This window comes from Triturus cristatus, chromosome 8 (assembly GCF_964204655.1).
Source record: "Triturus cristatus chromosome 8, aTriCri1.1, whole genome shotgun sequence".
In the NCBI taxonomy this organism is placed as follows: Eukaryota; Metazoa; Chordata; class Amphibia; order Caudata; family Salamandridae; genus Triturus; species Triturus cristatus.
The window spans coordinates 307,689,728-307,712,057 of NC_140591.1; the positions used below are offsets into that span (position 1 = coordinate 307,689,728).

Consider the following 22,330-nt stretch of genomic DNA (forward strand, 5'->3'; position numbering starts at 1 on the left):
ACATCTCTTTTACAGAAGAGCATACTGTGACACCCTTTTCTGGGGGAAAAATGAAAATAGAGATGTACGCTGTGGCAAAGGGACAAGTTTATATTTTTCTGTATGTAAATAAGTGTGTGAGTTTCAAGGATAGAATGATGACGATTGTAGACTTCTATTCTCTTGTGTTCTAGTGGGGACCCTTTTGAATTAAACCCCCTTCCAAACTGACAAGGCAAGAAAAGAACAAATTAGCAAGGCATTTTGTTTTCCTACATTGTGGGTCTCCCGCTATTTACTTAATGTGGTGTTAGAGTTTGGTTCTGTGCCTTTCAGACCTCAGGCTAGATCGCTAGATCGCCAGTCCAAATTTGGTACGAGCGTGGAAAAGCCCAGTGTTAGAAATGGGAGTCTCTAGTTGGCAGAGGTAGGGACCCTTGCTTCTAGTCAAGCTAAGGGGGATACACACTTAAGATTACCCCTGCTCACCCCCTTGGTAGCTTGGCACGAGCAGAAAGGCTTATCCCAAAGGCAATGTGTAAGGTATTTGTACCAACACTCACAGTAACATAGTGAAAACACCACAAAAGTACACCACACCAGTTTAGAAAAATAAAATAGCTTTATCAAGACCAAAACGTCAAAGGTCCAACATACACAGTTAAAAATATGATTTTCAAAAGGTTTCTAGAACTTGTACCATAGAAAATTATGGATGCGTGACGTTTCACCAAAGTACCTGTAGATGCGTCAAAATTCACTAGGCCAAACAGCCGCAGAGAAAGGAAGCGTTGGAAATCACAGCGATGTGTCAGTTCCTGAGTCCTTGGGGAGGTGAGGCAACAGTTCTACTGTACACAGGAGCAGTGATGCATCGAATCCGGACTGTAGAGGGAAGTGAGGCATCTAAATCCAAGACAATTCTGGTCTGCGGGTGATGCGTGGAAAAACTTGGTGCACAGGTACGATGCGTGGCACACCGGAGGTGATGCTTCGCCTTGCGAGGCTTTGCGCCATCCGGTGTCGGTGCTGCGGGCTGTGCGATGAGACTTCGCCTCACCTGGTGAGACTCGGCGAGGCTTCGCGTCGTCCGGCGCCAGTTCTGAGAGACTTTGCACAGCTTAGTGATGCTTCGCGCCGGTTCTTGCAGAGATTAGCTGCAAAACCCACCTCTGAAGCTCTGTAACTGGAAGAAGGCACCTCAGGCAAGGGCAGGACTCACAGATGGCAGATCCCAGCAGCACCAGCAGATTTGCAGAAAGTCTTTTGTGTCCCTGAGACTTCAGAACAGGAGGCCAGCACACTTCAGGCCCTTGGAGGTCTCCTTCAAGCAGGGGACACAGCACACAGAAAAGTCCTTCTCCTTTCCTTGGCAGAAACAGCAACAGCAGGCCAACCACAGACACACAGCAAGGGCAGTACTTCTCCTCAGTCTCTCCAGCTCTTCTCCTTGGCAAAGGTTCCTCTTGAATTCCAGGAATGATCTAAAGTCTGGGGTTTTGGATCTGATACGTATACCCCAAAATGTCTTTGTTCTCTTTGTGCAAAGGGCTCTGAGCCCAGTTCAAACCAGTTCGGAGGGCACTCTGCAAGTGCACAACAACATCCATTGTCAGTGTGAGCCTTGGCTCCAGACACACCACAGGGGGCGGAGTCAGCATTGTGGAAGGCCGGCACAGCCCTATTCAGGTACAGGTGCTACTCCTCCCACCACTCCAAATGCAGATCAGGCCTATTCAGCCTAGTGCTGACTCATTCAGACTCCTGGAGCCACTGCACCTCCCCAGCCCCTGTCACTCCAAAGCTGGGCAGTCAATCCACAACCAGGCAGAGGCACACAGGATGGTTGAACAAGTAAATAGCCACAATTTAAAAACCATCTTTACTAAAAGATGTGTTATTAAATCCTGAGTTCAGGGATACTAAACTCCATTTGTCTATCGTATCCCTATGGGAAGATATGCTTGTCAAATGTTACAAAGCATTTCCCATTCTGTCCTATAGGGCAATATAGCCTTTAAATATTGAAAAACGAAATTGGCAGTATCTTACTATAAGGACATGTTACACACACACCAGTACATGTCCTACCTTTCACATACACTGCACCCTGCCCAGGGGGGATACATTGGGCCTATGATAGGGGTGTTCTATGTGTAAGAAGAGGGAAGGGTAGGGCCTGGCAAGTGGGTGCACTTGCCAAGTCGACATGGCAGTTAACAAATTGTGCACAGGCACCACGGTGGCAGGCCTGAGACCTCTTTTCCGGGCTACTCATCTAGGTGGCACAATCAGCGCTGCAAGCCCACTAGTAGCATTTGATTTACCAGCCCTGGCACACTCAGTGCACTTCACTAGGGACCTACTGGTAAAACATATATGCCAATCAGGGAGAACCAATCACAATATCAATTTACACAGGGAGCATATGCACTTTAGCGTTGATCAGCAGTGGTAAAATGCCAAGAGTCCTATAGCCAACAACACAGGTCAGGAAAAAATAGGAAGAAGAAGCAAAAAGTTTGGGGATAACCCTGCAAAGCAGGCCATTTCCGACACCCCTCCAATGGGTAAATCAGCAACCAGCTATTCTTTAGGACTTTTTTCATGTCCTCACTGCAATCCAAAGTCATCTTCTGCACAGGAGCTCAAGAGCTCCTCAGACTTGCTCACTCCAACAGACCTTTTCTCTTTCTGCAGGTGGTCAGATATAACTGCTCCTTCCACTCTACAGGGCTTTATGCTATATTGAAACAGATTAATCTGACTCGGTTGGTAGTATTGGTTTAAAAATCTTTTCGCACAAACAGGTCATTGTTTGAGTTCAGTAGAAACCACAGGAGCAATTCATAGACCTATGAAGGACAGGGTACATATAAGTATAAAGACGGCAAAATTATTCTAGATACCTCTAAGTATCGAAACAAGTTAACCAGTTCACAGGTAGTTATGAATCCTATCTAGTTGTGAACATATATGCATAACATTTTAAGGAGACCATAATGTATAAGAAATAGTTTATAATGTACACACATATAAGTAATAAACACAAAGGTTCCAATAATGGATTGTGTACATTGGGTCTTAAAAAACAACAGTACTCTGAGCAATAAGTGGTCACAAGGTGAAGGTGAGAGAACGGAAACCAAAAAGGCCAGCAGTGTGATCAGCAACAAGGACGATAGACCTAAGAATGGCCAACAAACTAATGCATCAGAGATGTGCACAGAGCATATATGGATATTTGAGTCTAGAGCAATTCACAAAGCTCTCAATTTCTGAGCTTCATAATTTCAAAGAGTCTTTCCGACAAATATTTTCAATGGTGTTTGGTACCATAAACGACAATTCGAGGGTCATCATCAGGGTGAACTAACTTTCAGAGCACACAGTAGATCCCGGGATTCCATCGTAGAGATGTAACAATTGTAGGTCAGTGGGTGTAGGCAAATAGATTTGAGGGAAGACACGTAAGGTCTGGAGTGCACAAGTTCTTTAATGAGGGTGGGAATGCCTCCAATAATTGCAGGATATTCTGAAATGGAAGGGGAGCCCGCAGAGTCTTGGCTAAAGGTCCAAAGGGCTGAATGAATCGACGTGAAGACGTGGGCCAATAAAATGCGGGAGGCCAGTCCCAGAGCTAAGTCTGGTAGCACTTATTTCAGCAGTGAAGTGAATCCGGCTGTCCACATAGACACAGCCAAAATAACTACTACTGCTTCTAGAAGTAGACAAAGGGAGCGATAGAGAAGGTACTGCAAAAGTATATAAACATGGGTGTACACTATTTTTATTTTCTTATACCAAAATCAGCCCTTTTATAAAGACTGTATTGGGCCTGAATTTCATGAAATACCGTGTCAAGGCACGTAAGTTCAAGATGATGGCACAGTAAGACATTATTTCAGTACTGGTGTAGGAAGAGTTCTTGGTGACTTTGCACCTCATAAATGCCTAGTTTCATATACTGCCCCAGCATCAGAAATGTGCAAGGCTTGTTGCGAGGAGAAACATCACTTCAAAGTCATACCTTTTGTCATAAAACCTGCCCCATCAGTCTTCATTTATTTATTTAGAAATGTATAGAGTGTGTAGCTACCGCCCATGGAGGTGTCCCGGTGCTAAGGCAGTCTAATCACACCGGGCACACATAAGGATTAGGGAGGGTTGAAGAGCCAGGTTTTTAGAGCTCGCCTGAAGGCTGATTCTGGTTCCATCAATAAAAGAGGGAGCGGCATGGCATTCCAAAGTGTTGCGGTCCTTACCGCGAATGCTCTGCCACCTACCCTGGACATATGAAAACGGGAAGTGGTGAGTCTTCACTGATGCCTTTCAGTAGTAGTGATGCATCTCACTCAATAATATACCCCTACATGTATGATGGACTATTTAAGAGGAACTAATTCCTGCAATGTCAGAACATTATCAACACAGTACTCTTGTTGCAACAATGATTTTACATTCAAAGGTCACAGCCTCTGAGACCACTTTGGAAAGTGTGGCATCATGCATGAATTACCAAATGCTTGTCTGATTTTGAGACAAATACAGGAATAATTAGCAAAGCAATGATCATATTAGACTTGACTGTGATTATTCACTGGTTATCAACGACACAGTATAAAAGACACTCAAATGTTGGAATCAGGGCAATAGGAGAGATTATTAAAATCACCAATTCCACCCGCAACGAGTCTTGCAGATTTCTCGCACACCGGACGGAGAGTGTATTTGCACAACTTGAAAATTCTGGGTCATTTGGATCCAAAAAATCACCAAAACACATTGTCTTCTTGGACTTAGAGACAGTGTTTTTGGTACTAAGCTACATTGGTACAGATTGTAGGAGGCAACAGTACTACATTTTTTATTTCAACAGACGTTGTGGATCAAAATACTCTTAGGACTAGTGCAGGAGATATGGCATTGTAATATTCAGAATAGCTCTTTGGTAGTGCAACATTTGGCAAGTAAAGCAAATGTACAGGGTGATATATTAAGGAAATAACTGGACATTGCTCAAGATTGGGAATTATATTTTTAAGTGGCAAAGAAGATCTTTGTCCAATGGGGCACACTTTCTATAGATCTCTTTACAGCAAGTGCCAACATGAAGTGCCAAGGCTTTGGACCCAAATATTACATCCAAGGTCAAAAGGAAATGCAAGTTTTATAAGTTGGTATGGGATATATGCATAAGGTTTTCTCCCAGTGCGATGATTTCCACAGATCATCAACAAATGCAGGGCATCACAACGCAGGTCTGTTGAATGCCCATTTAGATTGCCCAAGGAGAGGCCAACTCTTCCCATTAGCTACAGTGCCATACTGCACAGAATAATATAAGTGAAAGACAAAAGGTATTTGTATTAGGGGGACACAGCTACAAAAAACAAACACAAAGAAAAACTGCATTTGGCAATCTGTGTAGAGGTTGAATGATGATGTAGATTGCATTGGTAATAATCAACACATTAGGAATTGGAAAATAGCCAAGCTGGAATAATCGGTCCAAACTCAGATGACCTACAAGGAGGTTAATCAAAAACTGCGTAGGGAAAAATAATAAGAAAAATAGCACAATCTATGCTAGGCAACAGAAAAAGAAAATTAACAAGGGATGGTCTAAATCTGGTGGGAAAAATCAGGGAATAAAACATCTACAAAAGGGGCATAGGGCACTGAGCATGATGCAAAATAAAAAAAAAAACACTTAGTAATGCATTCATCCTTTCCATGTGCTTCCTTATATATGTCAAAAACAGAAATTGACCATGGGAAGTCCATGTGATTTCCATTGGAGAAACCACAATCTTGGATTGGACACTTTATATGGTGATGCTCCACGTTTCACTTGGTCTTCATGGCATCCCTAAACTCACGAAGAAGCCCAGGTTTGACATTCCAGGTGCAATGCAGTAATCTGGAGACCCTCAACCTACACGTTGTGCCATCCTCTGGCTGCGAGGAACCTTTTGGAGCTCCTACAGACAAACTGGGGGCCCCACTTTGAACAACGTATGGTGACCAATGACTTGCTGAATAGGAGCACAACAAAGACTTCTGCAAGAAGTTGAGTAAGTTCTGGCTCATTATTCAACTCTCAGCACAAACGGGACATTCACAGATGACCATCATTCTAATAGCACCTCAGTGGGTGCAACAAAAATAATGCTCACATTTACTAGAAATTATATGAAAGGGGTCAAAGGCGGCAGTGGGAAACCAAGAGTCTCCTTTTGGGAGCCTGGCTTCTGAAGTCTCAGAATTTACTCAGTCATCTCATTTTACCATCCAAATGTATGGACATTTTGAAAGAACCTGAACCTGCAACACAGACGTTTATGTAGACAAATGGAAATGTTGCAGAAAGATAGTTTTACAGTACCTCAGGCATTTATAATGACGGATACAGTGAGTTATACATCACCTAAGGTACATCTGTCTGCTACTGCAGCACGGTCAGAGGGACCAGGCAATACATCGGGTTTTAAAATACCAGTTTGAATAAAATCTTTCTTGCAGGGCCAAAAAGCCAATATTGGTCACATAGGTAGCCAGCAACTGTTTGGAATGCAATTGTAGTTTTAAATAGGTTAATCTTGTCTATAAGTGTACCAATGCATAAGGCAACTTTGAAGTGTCTCATCCGTACAACAACCATCCGAATGGTTTAATTGAATTTATTGGGTGTAAGCAACTACACAAGTCGGGGACTCCTCCGCTAAGGCAGAGGAACGTTGCCCCACTGCTCAGTGAGCAGTTCAAAAATAAAACAATAATGCAATGTTCTTATCATTTTATTTTGTCGTCGTGGCTCATCTGGCTAGGGGTGGGTGCGGCTGGGTGGGCACTCTCTTAAGTGCGCATGATGGTTGGGCGACCGTCTTGGGCTGGCCAAACAGTCAAGCACACTTTGCATATTCTCCACCGGCTGTATGGCACAGCCTAAGTGGAGAACATGCACAGTCTTCCAGTCCCTCTACGAGTGCCAAACAAGGGTGCTCAGACCAATTACAACGCTGCTGTGATGCAGTGTTGTGATTGTCTAGGGGAGTCTGGGAGCCAGTGTGCTTCCTGGTTCCTGCTCCTGGAGTCGACTGAAGAGGACCAAGAGATGGCGGTGGGGCTGCAGGTAAGTGTTTTATTTTCTTCTCATTTATCCTCTACCCATATCCTCACCCCATTACCCCCCACCCCCGTTAAGTAGCTGCCTCCACCGACAGAAGTTCTCACATATAGTCTCCAAGGTATGTGGTACATTGCCTCTGCCTCGATAGGAAATGCCCATTTCAACTAATACTTACACCAACAACACTTTCTGTGGCTTTATAGTCTTAAAAGGTAGAGGGATAGTGGAGAGAGAAAAAAAAAGTAATAATGAAAATTAGAGGATATCAAATATTTACCTACCACCTGCCCACATTCACCAAAGAGCATCCTTGTGGCCTCTATGCGCAGGAGGGTCTACATTTCCCACACCTCAGACATGCCCATGCAACTCCCAAAACCAGCTGTCAAGGACAGTCAACACTTGTCAAGGCTCAGTCCACCAAAGAAAGCCCCGACCTGAGAGAAAATAAAATGCTTGTTCCCATGTTCCACCTGCGATTTCACCAGAAACGCAACGGAGTGCCTTCCTTCTTGACAACGTGATGCGGTGCTAGTCAGGGAAGAATAGAAGTCACTGATCTCCCAGCAACGCCTCCTTTTTCTGGATGATCTCTTGTTAGATTCTTTCTCTCTAATCCACTGAACTCACAATCAGTATTACGGTGCTTCCTGTACCTCTATTCGAAGATTGGCCTGAAGATTGGCCTTTATTAGTGAGTCACGAGGACTACTTTCCTACTTTCCCCACTTCCTTGCACTCTAAGGGGCCAGCTACTACTGAAGACAAAACAGTCTCTAGGGGCATGGGTATGACCACAGTTCGACCCCCAACCCTCGCATGTGTCCATACCCACCGAAGATTGTGTAGGGTCTCTGTTTTGGTCATCAGGCCTCATCATGACTCCCATCGCATTCCTTTATCTTAGTTTCCAACCCCATTGTTGGTCCCTCCAACACCTTCTTCAGACCATTTCTGTCTTCTGCAGCAATTCAACAGACATCACCCTGCCAGACAATCTAACCAATTTCCCCTCAACACTATTCACTTCAGATGCAACATTGGCGATTTTGTCTCTCATGTCCATGTGCAGGGCGTTTAGGGAATGTGTGGGGGTGTTTTCCCCTCCATAAATGTTTCTCTACCATAGGACCCGCCAGTAAATCTTCCTTACCCCCACTGGGTGCTGCGCCTCTTGGAAAAAAAGAAAATCTTCCCTACAATAGTGAAGCACAGTTAAGTGTGGGTAAACCACACATTTTTTAAAGCATTAAGCTGCGACCTTCAGCAATCTCACCTGCGGTGCAGATTGTGCTCCCTTTGAGCCCCTTCAGTCGCTTTGGGGACGGCAGCATCCGGGTGACCACCAGCCATCAGGAAGGTGTAAAGCTCTCAGGTCTCGCACCTCCACCAGTTGCATTCTCCTCTAGTAATGCTAAGACAAGATGTGGCTCTAACTTCACCGCATGTCCTCAGTGCAACCACAAAGCATGGGATCGACCGTTCTCATGGTTCTGGTGACAGTCAGCCATTCCCTGCCTCTCGCCCTAGAGCTCAACCACAAGAGACATGCTACCACCAGAATCTCTGATAGTATGTGAGCTGGGTAAGGCCCAATGCCTACACAAGTCACTTCCATGGCACTCCATTTTTTTTTTTAACTCTTTTTATTTCAAAAACAACAAGACATTCGCCATCACCATGGTTACAGAATAATATATTTTCACCTCTCTTGGTCACATTTTGGGCGTTATTAACAATCTGATCATTTCACCCGCGAGATGTCACATCTTTTGCTCCCCCTTAGTCGATTTAATCATGTGCTTCCTCCCACCTCTGTGGCCTCAGGGCCGTACATGGGTTATCTCTGAATTCGTTCCATTTATTCCACACATGGCACTCCATTCTTAAGCCCCAGGAGGGCACTCAATGTTTTACGAATATGTAATGGCAGTGGTTGCCTCAGTGCCCAAAGTCATGCAAGTGGGCGAAAGAGTCGCCCCAACGCCACATCAAACTTTTTAATTGCCTTCAGTGAATTCAGGTTGGGGTTGGTGTAATACAGCCCTTAACTATGCAACACACTTACCTACAAATAGAAAAGCAGAGGGTGATAAGAACAAATACAAAATGTATTCTCAAGAAGATCTAAAATTTTCACATCAGTTCAATCGTTCACCTACAAGGCATTCTTCAAAATTTAACATTTGCCAGAACCCCATTACGTATGCTGGAAATTAGAATTGTTTAACAGGGATGAAAGAAAATGTATTAGACAAACAGCAGTTTAGGGGGCTCAGTCTCCTCAGGTGAAGGGTAAAGTAAACAGTAAACACATATTCTATGTCCAATGTATTGTTGGGACTGGGTAATTATGGTACTCTGTAGCAGTAAACGCTTAACAGTGAGACTGAGAACACATTCCAATTAATAAAAGGGAGCATCTTTGACATATATTGGAAATGTGTCAATATGCACCATTCACAACACATTACTATATACAAGCAATGAAGGGCCGCATGTGGGGCAGGCAGTGTTAAAAGATTTGTTTGCTTCGTCTTAAACTTCACACCTCTTATTCTACGGACAAAATGCCACTATATAATCGAGGCACAGCATGTGAATCTGGAAAAGAGAGAAAAGAAACTAGGTTCTTACCTTTAACAATAAGTTTGCAGCCTGAAACAGTTTTACATTCTCAACTGACCCATGCTGACTCCACAAACGGCCATACATGTCAACATTTTGAAACAGGAAAGAAGGAGATAGTGAAAAGCAAATGAGGGATATTTATTTTCCTCATTGACTAACATTGAAGCAGAGTCAATTATAGGTGGGAGACAGCTAGAATAAAGCCATTCTTGGCTTTAAAAACCAAGCATCTCCTGCCTGAATTGGGTCTGTTCGCATGTATGCCTATGGTCAATTCCCAAAAGTAAAATTGGATTTTATTAGGATAAAATTTCAAGATCATGGTATAAATGCACAACATATGAATCTAGAATATTTTCTAACTACAAACTCTTGCTATGGGTGACTACTTCTGTGTGACTATTTCATAGCTTCCTAACTGACTTAACCCCTTGGACACCTTCTGACTCTAAAAGATAATCTCTGGAGGGGCGAACTGTCGGGCGAGAGCTCGCTGTGGCCCTTAAGCCGACTTTACCCTGGTAAAACGCCGGGTCCCAACGGATTTCCTTGTGAGCTTAAAAAAACCATTCACACATAAATTGAATGAGCCTTTGGCTATGTCCTAAATGACGCGACTAAACATTGCAAACTTACCCCCAACTTCCTGTGGGCTGAAATTGTGGTGATCCCCAAGCCAGCAAAGTCCCCAGATATATTTTACTCCTACCACCTCATCTCCCATCTGAATGCAGAAGTTCAGATAGGGCTAAGGCATTGGCGAACTGATTAGTTAAACTTGTTTCCTCACTGATTCAACCAGACCAAACAGGATTAATGCCACAATGAGCCACTCACAAGAATATTCGGCACCTTAATGCCATAGCCCTAGCTGACCAGTTAAACTGACTTACAGCAATACTGCTGGCAGACACTGTGAGAGTATTTGACTCAGTCAGCTGGACATACTTATTCCTCCTACTGTGATGCCTCAACTTTGGGCAAAAATTCATTGCCTATGTTAAGCTTTTATATACTGACCTGACAGCGCATGTTAGAGTGGGCACTGCGATGTCCGAATTGTTTCCTGTGCCCTTGCAATAGAACCATTAGCAGAACGGCTTAGAATTGATGCACAGCTGAAGGGGTTCTAATGGGGACCTGGACTCTCAGATAGAAATGCCCTTTATGCTTTGATCTCTTTAGCAGACTCTGAGAATTCGGGACCTTGAGTACTCTAGATCCTTCGGATATTTGGAGAAACATCGGGCCTAGTAATCAACCTGAGCAAATCTACCATCTTCTCGGTCACCTGACACTATGCTTGCTGGACAATGAACATTCAGCCACTACTAGATAGATTAGAAGCAGACATTAAAGCCTGGTCCACACTCCAGGGACATCTAAATTACTTTGGGGGCCGTAGGCCAAACGTTTTTTGGGGGCCCCTGTTTGGAACAGCTTTGAATTTATAATCCAATTTCAGCTCTTTCATGCCCTCTTTGGCCAGGTAACTGACAGTGCACAGGCACACTCATCCAAATTCTAAATATGTTTACATCTCATATTCCGGGATAGTAACAATATTGTAACACAACTGCAGCTCACTAATATTAATGCAACTAATCTCTGCAGCACCCTCCCATTTCTCATATGAGAGGTCCTGTTTTGATCTCAAAGAAACTTTTTTTTATGGATGTTGCTTAAAACATAATCACAACATTTCTCAGCAAAATACCTGTAATAGACTCTCAGACATCACCCACATTAAAATTAATTAAAGGACAATTGTATTTAAAACAATCTGTTTAAGAATTCTTCAGGGTCAGCAGGGCAATACTCTCTGCAGAACAGAGCTCGCTCTATCAAGGGGCTCCCCGAACGGCTGGGGCCCAGGACCAGAGCCCTCTTTGCCCATGTCTTAAAACATCTCTGCCACACTCCTGTTGTCTCTTATGGGGAGATCAGCCATTTTTAAAATGGTTTCACTCCCCTGCTTTATGTATCAGTCACCAGTGCTTAATTTGAGCCTGTGGTTTCCAGTGCTTGGCATCGGCACTTAATTGTCAGCACCGGTACTTATGACAGTCATAGGTGGTGCGGTCTGTTTAATTTTGAAATGAGCACAACAACATTTGATTAATAATTATTTATACTTCATTAATGACTAATACCAGCCGCCCAAGCCATTCATATAGCTTTGGGTGGCCTGGAATAGTCCGAATTGTCATCCTTATAGACATGTCATGGTTAGTAGTTGTTTTTGCCAGCACAGGTAGGGGGAATGGGTGGTGCAAGCTGCAGTGGCCTCCTGACAAGGGCCCTGGCATTGTTTTAAGAATACAAATTAAGCACGGTCAGTTACAGAACTCTACCCATGTGCTGCCTAAATCCTTCTATTTACAAGTTCATTCTATGCTCAGTAGCATCTTATGGAATCAGGGCATACCCCGCATAGTTCTTGCTAAATGTTTAAAATCCACGTACGATAGGTACATAGCCTGCCGCAGGTGTAAAAATGTATTACAGAGCCTCTCAGCTGGTAGTCATTAACGAATGGTGGTATAACACTCAGGGTGATCCAACTCATACTTCTGAGAAATGGAACCTCCAAGGCACATCTATAAGCACTTACTTTATGGAGGAAAAGTTCCTCCGCTACTCCTGCCTGCAACAATGGTAGTTCTCTAGAGGTGGAGAGCTGCCTTAAAAACCATGGACTGGGACAAGCGACTCACGGGCCAGATGCCACCATGGGAGGGAACTGTGCTTCCTCAAGTGGCAGCTACAGAAGGGTTTCATGAATGGAAACCATTGGGCTCTCCACCTGGGAACCTGATGAATGGCATAACACTCAAATCATATCAGACTTTACAAGGCGAATATGTACTACATCGTAGCAAAAAGAAGCATGGAGTGGAGCATTATCAGAGAGCAGCCAGTCAACGAAACAAGTGTACCCTCAGAAACACGCAAAAGTATGGGGCGCATGGGAAGACTACAAAATGCACTTATTTGCAAGTAAAAACTGGGCGGGAGGAAGGGTTGCAGGAGGGCCGAGGGTACAGCGCTTAATCTGTGTTGTTCACATGTTGTATCTTACGCAAAATTTAATAAAACATGTTATAAAAAAAACAAATAAGAGGAAGTCCCACTGTGCACTCCTTTTGATGGCTAATTCAATTCTTTATCAAATTCAAACATAATTCCATGAAAACACAACTAAATTATACTTCCAAAGTCATCTCTTTATTTTTTTATTTCATTTGTTAATCCAAAAGAAGTCTCAACTTCAGTAGAATGTATTCAAAAACAGATAAGCTCCCTTTTTCTCTTTATAGAAGAGTTGTAAAAGAAATCATTCTGCCAGGTTCAAGTAAAAAATATGCCCCCAATGCATTTTGGGCATTTGGATCCGTCGCCAGGGGGAGTCATTGTAACCCTAAGAATGATAAACATGTGCTCTTTTTGAAATTCAAGAGAACTACACAAATACATGTTCATTAACCCTATGTGCTAGAATGTTGCTGATAGCAGAGATTTGCTGACCAGTCCCAAGAGGCACTGTATCAGATTAGCCCATAAACTGAAACCATTTAAAAATAATTAAACTCAATGACTGTGAAATTCCAAACAACAACTTTTTAATATTTGATTAATCCATTTTTTTTTTGTATTGTATGCTCTGTTTTGGAAAAGCATAGTCTGTTGTGATGCAGGTAATGCTCAAAAAATATATGTCGTTAGACATTCCAATATTCATAATTATCCAAATCCCAATTAAACACATGAACATTTTAAACTACATATCCCATGAGCCCCAACAGCCCAATGTCTCGCCCAATCATAGAGACCTCATCTCCCTATATATATCCTTATTCCGAAAGTCCTTCTTTCTTTGCTGCTGCAGTGGCCGGAAATAAGTGCACTTTCATTCTCCTTCATTGAGCGTGCGCTATTGAACTTTCTTCCACTATTGTATATGGTACAATGGGCGACGGAGTGGGTGCCGCTCAGGAGGATTCTTTGATTATCCCCGTCACCTTCGCCAGCAGTGGATTAGGAGTGGGGACTACAAAGTGGCCTCTTGCTACTTGGAGCAAGGACGTTGTCCAATTTCGCTGTCTGCCTTCGTGCATGCACTTTCGCCTGATACTGTCTTTTTCAGTGCTCGATTGGCTTTGTGCGCTTTGCATGAAGAAGAGCTACACTCTGTCCCCTGTGAAACACCCGACGGAGCTGTATAAATGAGATTAAGGCTTTGTCTGATGGAATGTTGCAGGTGGCTCCATCCACAATATATATACTTATTCTAGCCAGGACAGTCTATTGCCCCTCTTTTGTCTGGGACTGACTGACACCTGCTTCTGGGGCTGTTCCCCCTCCCGAACCTCTTCCATCCTTGTGCGACCAATTCACTAATGGCATATTATGCCGATGAAGAAGAAGGATACATGGAAGATACAGAGATGCCCTAGGAACACCAAATGGAAGTGAGGTTGGTAGAGGCACTGGATAACCACGTGCAGGATTCCTTTAATCTGGCCCTGATTAGGGCTCTTAGGCCATTACACAGCCTTTGATACATTATGGGTGGCATGAATTGGTTGCGCCCTCTGGGGACTCATTACCTAGTGACATAACGACCAATGAGTTGGGCTTTGCCTGGAAAGCCTCTTCAGGGTGTTCTTCCTCAGCGGAAGTTCTCTCATAACTTGCCGCCTCGGTCCTCCGGGACCATGAATATGGGGGCACACAAGGGGATCCGAAGCCAGCAGCAAAACGCAAGCGTAAAATGCACTGTTTTGCAACGAAGTACCAACACATAAAAACCTACTGTTCGACCCAGAGAATGTAATTCACCCACATTCCACTGAATGGGTACCTTCTATGGTGGTGGCACATTACGTCCAGGACAGGTTGCGCAAAGGCGTCGAGCGTGGAGTGCGTAACAACTTGAGATCTGAATATCTTTGGCCCTCTCTCCTTGGTAAGGTTGCGGACACCCCAGAATTGGGCCCCAAAATGGCCGGGCAAGTGGTCCCCTGACGAGCTTCATCTCCACATCAATTGCCTCAAATTGTTAGTGGGGGCCTTTGAGAATGGACAGTGTCTTGGCGGTACAGTACATCAACCGTCTGGGGGATGACATCCCTTCTTCTGGTGGAGATTGCCGATGATTTATGTCATTACCATCCCAGCATCAAATCTCGGTTCCTGCATGATCCCAACGATTAGAGGCTTCATCCCCAGGATTTTCAGGTGCTGAATCTTCTTTGGGGTCCGTGTACAATAGATCTGTTCACATTCTGCCTGAATACCTATCTTCCAACCTTTTACAGTTGGAGGCCGTATCACCTGGTGGCCAATTCAGATGCTTTTCTCCAATCCTGGTTGACGGGTCTTCTGTATGCGTTCCCTCCCTTTTCTATGAGCCAAAGAGTACTCTCTCAGGTAAGTCGGCAGGCAGCAGGTTTCTCCTGGTGACCCTTTGGATTTTCTCACCGATCAGATGGGTCTCCCTCACCCATTAATGAGTCAGGAGCGCTTGTTCATCATGGCATAGAGACTTTCCCGCAAAGCTGGCAAGTGCCAGGAGTTTCGCAAGAAGCTATGTTCTTCTTGTCACAGTCTTGGGCTTCTTCTACTCATAAACAATATGAAGTGGCTTGGCACCGATAGGTATGTTGGTGTAGTGAATGGAGCGTGGATTTCTTGGGAGCGGGTATCCATATGATTGTGCATTTTTTATCAGACCTTGCTAGTAAGGGTGTAGCATATAGTACGATAAACAACTTCTGTTCTGCTATTTATGCGGGTCATCCTCATCTGGATGGCAAACTTTTGAGTGAACATCCTCTAGTCTTTAAATTGCTCATGGGTTTTAGGTTGGTTCGCCCTTCCCACTGAAATATTCAATGCTATGGGATGTTGACAGATTTGTTGCACTTTCTCAGAGCTTGCCTGGAAAACGAAGATCTTTCTTGCAAACAGTTGTCTGCGAAGCTAACACTCCTTCTGTATCTCATTTTATGTGGACATGTTTCAGATGTGAGGGCCTTGGATTTAGCAGGTAGAGTATTTACTCCCCCTGGGGTGTCTGTCTCTATTTCAAGGCATACTAAAATTGCATTGTGATTTGTTAGTTACCCTGCTTTCCCTTATAATCAAAAGTTATATGTGATGAAACGTCTTAAGTCTTATGAGGAGTGTACCCTTGAGTTTCAAATAGATTCCGCAGGACAACTGCTCATTTCTCTACAGAAACCTTTCTTCCCGGTCTCATCAGCAACTGTGGCCCATTGGGTTAAATGGCTGTTGGCAAAGGCTGGAATTGATGTATCCTTTTTGGGGCACATTCTGTGCGCAGGGCTATGGCCTCTAATGCCTTTTCTATAGGTTCTCGTGTAGAAGACATTATGACTGCGGTGGATTGATCTTCTGATTCCACCTTCAAGGTATTTTATCATAAACCTATTGTAGATGTTTCATTGATGGTGGTGGCTCAACTTTAAACTAGCATAATCTGAGGTCTCCAGTCCTAACATAAAATAAAAAAAATTCTAGCTGAAGACTCAAGAATTTTCAATTCTATGAATGACACGAGGCAAGGATTGTCCCACCCTCGTAAATTAAACTCTGTTTAAGTTATTTCTTTTAATAAACAATTATTTTTTTTTTTTTAAATAAAGACCAGCATATGATCAAATACAGTATACCACAGCCTTCATGTGACAATTCCAATAAACAGATATAGAGGAGGTTCGTAGGAGTTGGTGGGCATGGGTAGGATTGCCTTAAGATAGGGCGGGCTGCGGTGTGGTCTAGGGTCAGGTGCAGGCACTGTATTTCAGAAGTAAAGGTGACGGGGTCACCACAGGTGAGGGTTCTCCTGAAGCGCGGCCGGTCCTCCGGGATGTCGGCTGAATGGCTGTGTAAGCGATGTCTGCACCCCACCCCCCCGCTGATTAGCGGGGCCAACTTATGGTTTCGTGAATTCACGGTGTATTGATTTGTCCGTTTTACATTTATCAATAAAGGTTTTTGAAAATAAAAAAAAATAAAAAAACATATATAGAGGAGAGCAGTGAGTAGCATATGGACCCATGGCGCTCCGCTCAGTAAACACAAGTCCAAGGAAGACATATTCAGTCTATCTGCCCCAGCCATTTGCCCCAAACCTTCCAGTATTTAGCTGGACATCCTCTGACTTTGAACAGTGGTTAATCCTGTGCAGCGCACCAGTCCACCCCTCTCCGCCATTTAGTTACGCTCGGCGGTAACAGATTTATCCAGCTAGCTGCAATGTCACGTTTGGCCACCATTGTGGCAGTGGGGAGAATTCGTTTGTCAGCTCGGGAGCCATTGAGCCCATCTGTGATACCTAGGAGTGTACTTAAGGGATTATGTGGCACTTCCCAGGCCTGGACCTTCGTGAGCTCCTTCTCTATGGAGTCCCAATAGCATGCAATAACAGGACAGGCCTATACCATGTGGAAGAAGTCGGCCTGATCGTAATCGCAGCGCGCACAAGAGGCATCTCCCCCCATACCAGTGCTAAAGAGGCATTTGGGTGTTAGGTAGGCAGCATGTAAGTAGTATATTTGAACCAGGCGGAGCCGGTGACTGTTTTGGGTGCCATTAAGGCGTCTCTCCAGTCTTCCTCTTCAAGGGTCCCCACCCATTGCTCCCATAGGTTTCTTAATTGGGGTTAAGTGTTGTTCGTGAGAGAGCGATAGCTACGAGAGACACCCCCTCTCCCTAGGATGCCTTTCATAATTTGCGCCTTTGGAGGACTGTGTTCTGGTAGGGATGTTCCCTGAGAGATGTGGATGTAAAGGGCATGGCATATATTGAATTGCAAAGGGTGTAGGGAATAGCGGGTTTGTAAGTCTTGAAAGGTGCGCATATGGTCACCCGTCCAGACATCCACAAGCTGCGAGATTCCAATGAGGTCCCACGGCCGGAATCCTTTCAGGCCACTGACCTCTCGAAGCCAAGTCCTCGGCCAGAGTGGTGTATATGGAGTCAGTTTATTCGTCCATTGGGTGTTTCATAGGGAGGTGCGCCAGGCTAGGAGAACAGCTTGCGTCACCGTTGGCATTGCCCTGGATATAGGTCCTCCATACATCATTGCCTGGATCCTGGGTAGACCTAGGTCACCCAGTTCCAGTCTAAATGCTGGATCCGACCAACCTCCATTGAACCAGTCATGGAGTGTGAGTAGGCGAGTCGCCAGATAATATAAATATAAATTGGTCATGCCCACCCCACCATCGAAGGGCGGAACCGGCACAGGGATAGGGCCGGACGGGGCCTCCGCTCACCCCATAGAAATTTAGTGGTCAGTCTGTCAAGCTCCCTAAACCAGGATCGTGGGAATTGAAATGGGGTGTTTTGGCTCATGTAGAGGAAATTGGGGGTATCATCATTTTAAAGAGGGATATTTTGCCCAGGGCATTAAGCAGAAGTGATTGCCATTTGTGGAGGTCTGCCTGGACCTTCTGCATGAGTGGGGCAACATTGAGAGACCAGGCGAGATCTGGTAATTTGAAGTGTGTCGGTGGTTCCCCCACTCTCAGGAGAATAGGCGAGTGGTCAGATATGCCCCTAGGAAGGATAGAGACATGTCTAACTTTCTGACAGTCTAGCGGAGGCATAAAAATATGGTCAATGCGTGCGTGCGTGTGATGCGCCTCTGATGTGTGAGTGTATTGCCTAGTCTGGGGGTGCCAAACTCTCCAGGTGTCGCATACTGCAAGTGCGCTTGCCCAGTTGGTGAGAAGTCGTTCATGGATCTCGTGCTAGGTTGTAAGCTCGTGTTGTCAAGGTTTGGGGACATAACTGCATTGAAATCTCCGCCAATGGGGGGCAGCGAAGCGATAAGGTCTGTGGTGCGTTTAAGGGTTGAGGTGAGCATTGATGGAGGGGAGTAAATGGAGAGCAGGTTGAGGGCAACGCATCCCACGGATCCGCTAAGGGCAATAAAGCATCCTTGGGGGTCGTTAGTGACCATCATCGATGTAAAGGGAAGATTGCGGCGCAAGAGGATTGCTACGCCCCGGGAGCCTCGGGTAAACCCAGTATTCCAGGCTCTATCATAGCCACAGCGTGCTAAAAAGGGACAGCTGGTGCCCATAAGATGTGTTTCCTGAAGTAAAAATATGTCTTCAGCTTGGCGCTAGGCATAGCGCATGACCACTGTTCATTTGACCTTGTCCAATAATCCATTGACATTCCATGACAGCACGCAGAGAGATTCCCCGCTATTATATGCACTTGTCATGGAGGATATTGGTACAGATGGGGGTCCATGCATCAAGAGAGAATGTAGAGTTACCTACTTTGTGAGCAGATTGCGAGAGTGTGAGCGCCTTTGCGGGCCGTGTGCTGGAGCTGAAGGTAATGTGTTGCAGAAGGCAGGTGCTGGTGTGAAGAACAGAACATAGGAACTGGAACATGGGACAACGGTCCCTCCCCTTAACCCCAACCCATCCCCCCCACCCTATACTTTGGGAACGGAAGCATCTGTCGCCCCAAGTGAACTAGTGGAAAAGAACCAAACTAAAACGCTGGAGTACGGGTTTGGTTGGAGGACCCCTCCTGCCTAAGGATAATTATTGCTGCATTGTGAAAGAAAATAAAACAAAACAAAACAATACAATACATTACAGTGAAAGTCATCATCTGCAAAGGACTCCACTGTAGAGCATCTCCGAATGGCCTATAAGCAGCACAGGCCCCCACCCCAAGAGAGCTGGGCTGCAAGAGAGGTCCGACTCAACTGTAAATCCTTGGAAGGGGCCTCATCGGGTTCTGAACGGGCCATGGAATCTGATCTTTGAAGGGAGCGGGAGTCGCTTTCCGGGGCCAGGACGCCATGGTGTTGTCTGGGAATCACAAGCGAGTTCGATCAGGGTCCAACAAGCTCTTTGCCCCTTGCAGGAGCGAGCGCATCCCCCCCCTTGGCTTCAGCGATTGCCCAGAGGTGTCACCGTACCGGGTTCCGTTGCGTGAGGTTGAGGCATTCACTCTAAGTGGACGTTCTTCAGTCAACCAAGTCTAGGCTGCCTCCGGGGAATCAAAGAAAAGGGATTTGTTTCGGAACACCACTCAGAGGCGAGCCGGGAAGAGCAGTCGATACTGAAGAGCCAGGGCACGCAATTACTGTTTCACTTTGGTGAAAGATCTTTGGGCATGGACTTCTCGCGTATAGTTCGGGGAGATCAGTATTGGTTGACCTTGATACGAAAGAGATTTCCGGCTGCGTGCCTCACTGAGGATAAGGTCTCTATCTTTGAAGTTAAGGATCCTGGCAATGATAGGTCTATGTGGTGCTCCCGGCGGGAGTCTCGGAGCAAGAGAGCGGTGGGCGCGCTCAACCGCAAACCACACGGAGAGAGAGCCCTCAGGCATCCAGGACTGCAGCCACTGTTCTACGAAACTACTCACAGGACCATGTTTGGAGCCCTCCGGAAATCCCACCAGGCGGAGGTTGTTGCGCCTCAAGCGATTTTCAGCATCCTTCGCTCTTTTGTGCAGCTCTTTGGTGTGGGATTGCAACCGCGTGACTTGCTCCTTCAGTTGGCTGACATCATCTTCGACTGTGGAGATGCGAGATTCCGTCCCCGCAATCCGCGCTGTCGCTTCGCAGAGGTCTTGCCGAAGATGAGCCATATCCACTCAGGCTTCATCAATTTTATTCTCGACTGAGGTCTGAGAGGTGTTAATTGCCTGTAGGATCGTGTTGAGCTCCTTTGTCGCGGATGATGATTTTTCTGCGGGTCCGGATGCCCCTCCAGGATCATTAGTTGTGTACTGGTCCGTTTTGGTTTTTTTGGGGGACGATTTGGGGCCTCGTTCTTTCCCCATGTTGGTGGGTGAGGTGCGAGCCGCCCGGCGTGCCTCAGTGGAAGGAGAGTGCCTCAGTGACCCGCTCCAGGTGGAGAGAGAGCGCAAGGCAAGCGCGCGAAGGGCTCTCTTCAATGCGTCCAGCAGCAGTGATCTTCGTAGACCACCCCGTCGTGGATGCGTTAGATGTGTGCACCCCAGGGGACTGTTTACATGCTAGGGCGGAGGATTATAACTCAGTCCAAGGTAAGGAGACAATGAGGCACACCCCGTTGCAGCCACCCCGGTCTCCACTGGGATGACACACCCGCAGGGCACAGTCAGTAGGATTGGGATGTGGGAGTCAGGGCATTGTGGGCAAGTGCCTCTAAGGGAGGCCTTGGCAGTCTATCAGTGTCTCCAGGCCTCAATGACCGCCTTCCGCCACCTTCCCACCACCCAACAGCGGCGTGATAAGGCGCGGCGCCAGAGGGGTTCTTCGGTGGATGACTTTGGTCGAGCAGGGTTTAGGGGTCCAAGGAGTGTCTTCAGGGAGGTCTCACATGCAACCAGGGAGGTCCAACTGCACAATGAGGGGGCGTAGGGGAACCATGGATCTCTCGAAGGCTTACCAGATCACCAATGGTGGGGTTTCTCCAACCGTCCTCCAGACCGTCACCGTCACCTGTGAAGCAGGATCACCCACAGCCGACAGCAGAGCACTCTTCCTTTGGGTACCAGCCCCCACACGCACCTGGGCCCAGACAGGGCCAGGCGGGTGCCTCCAGTCATTGGGAGTAGCCTCGTTGCCGAGTTCGGGGGTCGCACACCAGGCCGTCCTTAGCAGCGCAGTGTCCTGCAATATCGAGGGCTGCTTCGGGCAGGGAGTCGGCTGCAGATCACTCCATGTCCGGATCAGGTCCCTAGGACCGGGTCCTCCCCACCGCCAACGCAGCGTGTACGGCCCTGGGAGTCTGAGGCTGGTTACAACAATCAAGTGGGACCCAGGAGCTCGATCATCGCAGGTCAGGCCGCCACCCAGTTGCGCCGCATAAGGCTAGCGTACCCAGGCCTGAATGCGGGTGAGGCCAGGTGCAGCTTCCACAGCCTCTCGGCGCCAATCTGCAGGGCTGCCGCGGCAGGTCCAATTCCTTTCGGCAGCGGCCGAAGGTCTGCTCCGATCCCGATCCACCATCGGGGCCAAGCTAAGTGATCTACAGTGCAATGGGACGCCACAGCAGTCCCAGCGGCAAGGGCAGTTGTCCGTATCCACCGCTACTGCCTGGGCCTCGAGGAGTTAGACCGCAGGACCCATCGCCATCTTGGGAGGGTATTCAGCTCAGCTCCAGAGGGTCATCCTTCCCAACCCTCCGGCAACAACAGGGCTCGTCGGGACGTCTGGAGCAGGTCCAGAGGGCATAGGCAGGTAGTGGATCCCACTTATTTGGCAGCGATGCAGGCGGATGGCTGAGCAGATGAGGGAGGGTTCCAGAGCACTCTCAGAGTGTGACCGCCATCTTGACGCTTCAAGCCACGCCCCTCTGTTTAAGTTTTTATATGTTATATCGAAATGTTATTGCTGTTGCTTGTGATGCAATGTTTCATTACTGTTTCTTCAATTTTAATTTTCCCACAAGATTGTTTATGCGGTCTTTAAGGGACTCAATATTATTCTTGATATTTCTTTTAACAGGGACGGATAATAAATCCACATTAAACTGACAAAAGAGTCTCTGGTTGCTGGTCGATTGAATGGTTACAAAGGGAGTTCGTCTTTGT

The 22,330-nt window shown here is 46.2% G+C and overlaps 1 long non-coding RNA gene across 1 annotated transcript in view; it reads right to left on the bottom strand.

Annotated features, from left to right (window-relative positions):
- Positions 1–22,330, bottom strand: part of LOC146802031 (uncharacterized) — a 106,905-nt gene that overhangs the window by 3,788 nt on the left and 80,787 nt on the right. The gene's annotated exons all lie outside the window — the stretch shown is intronic.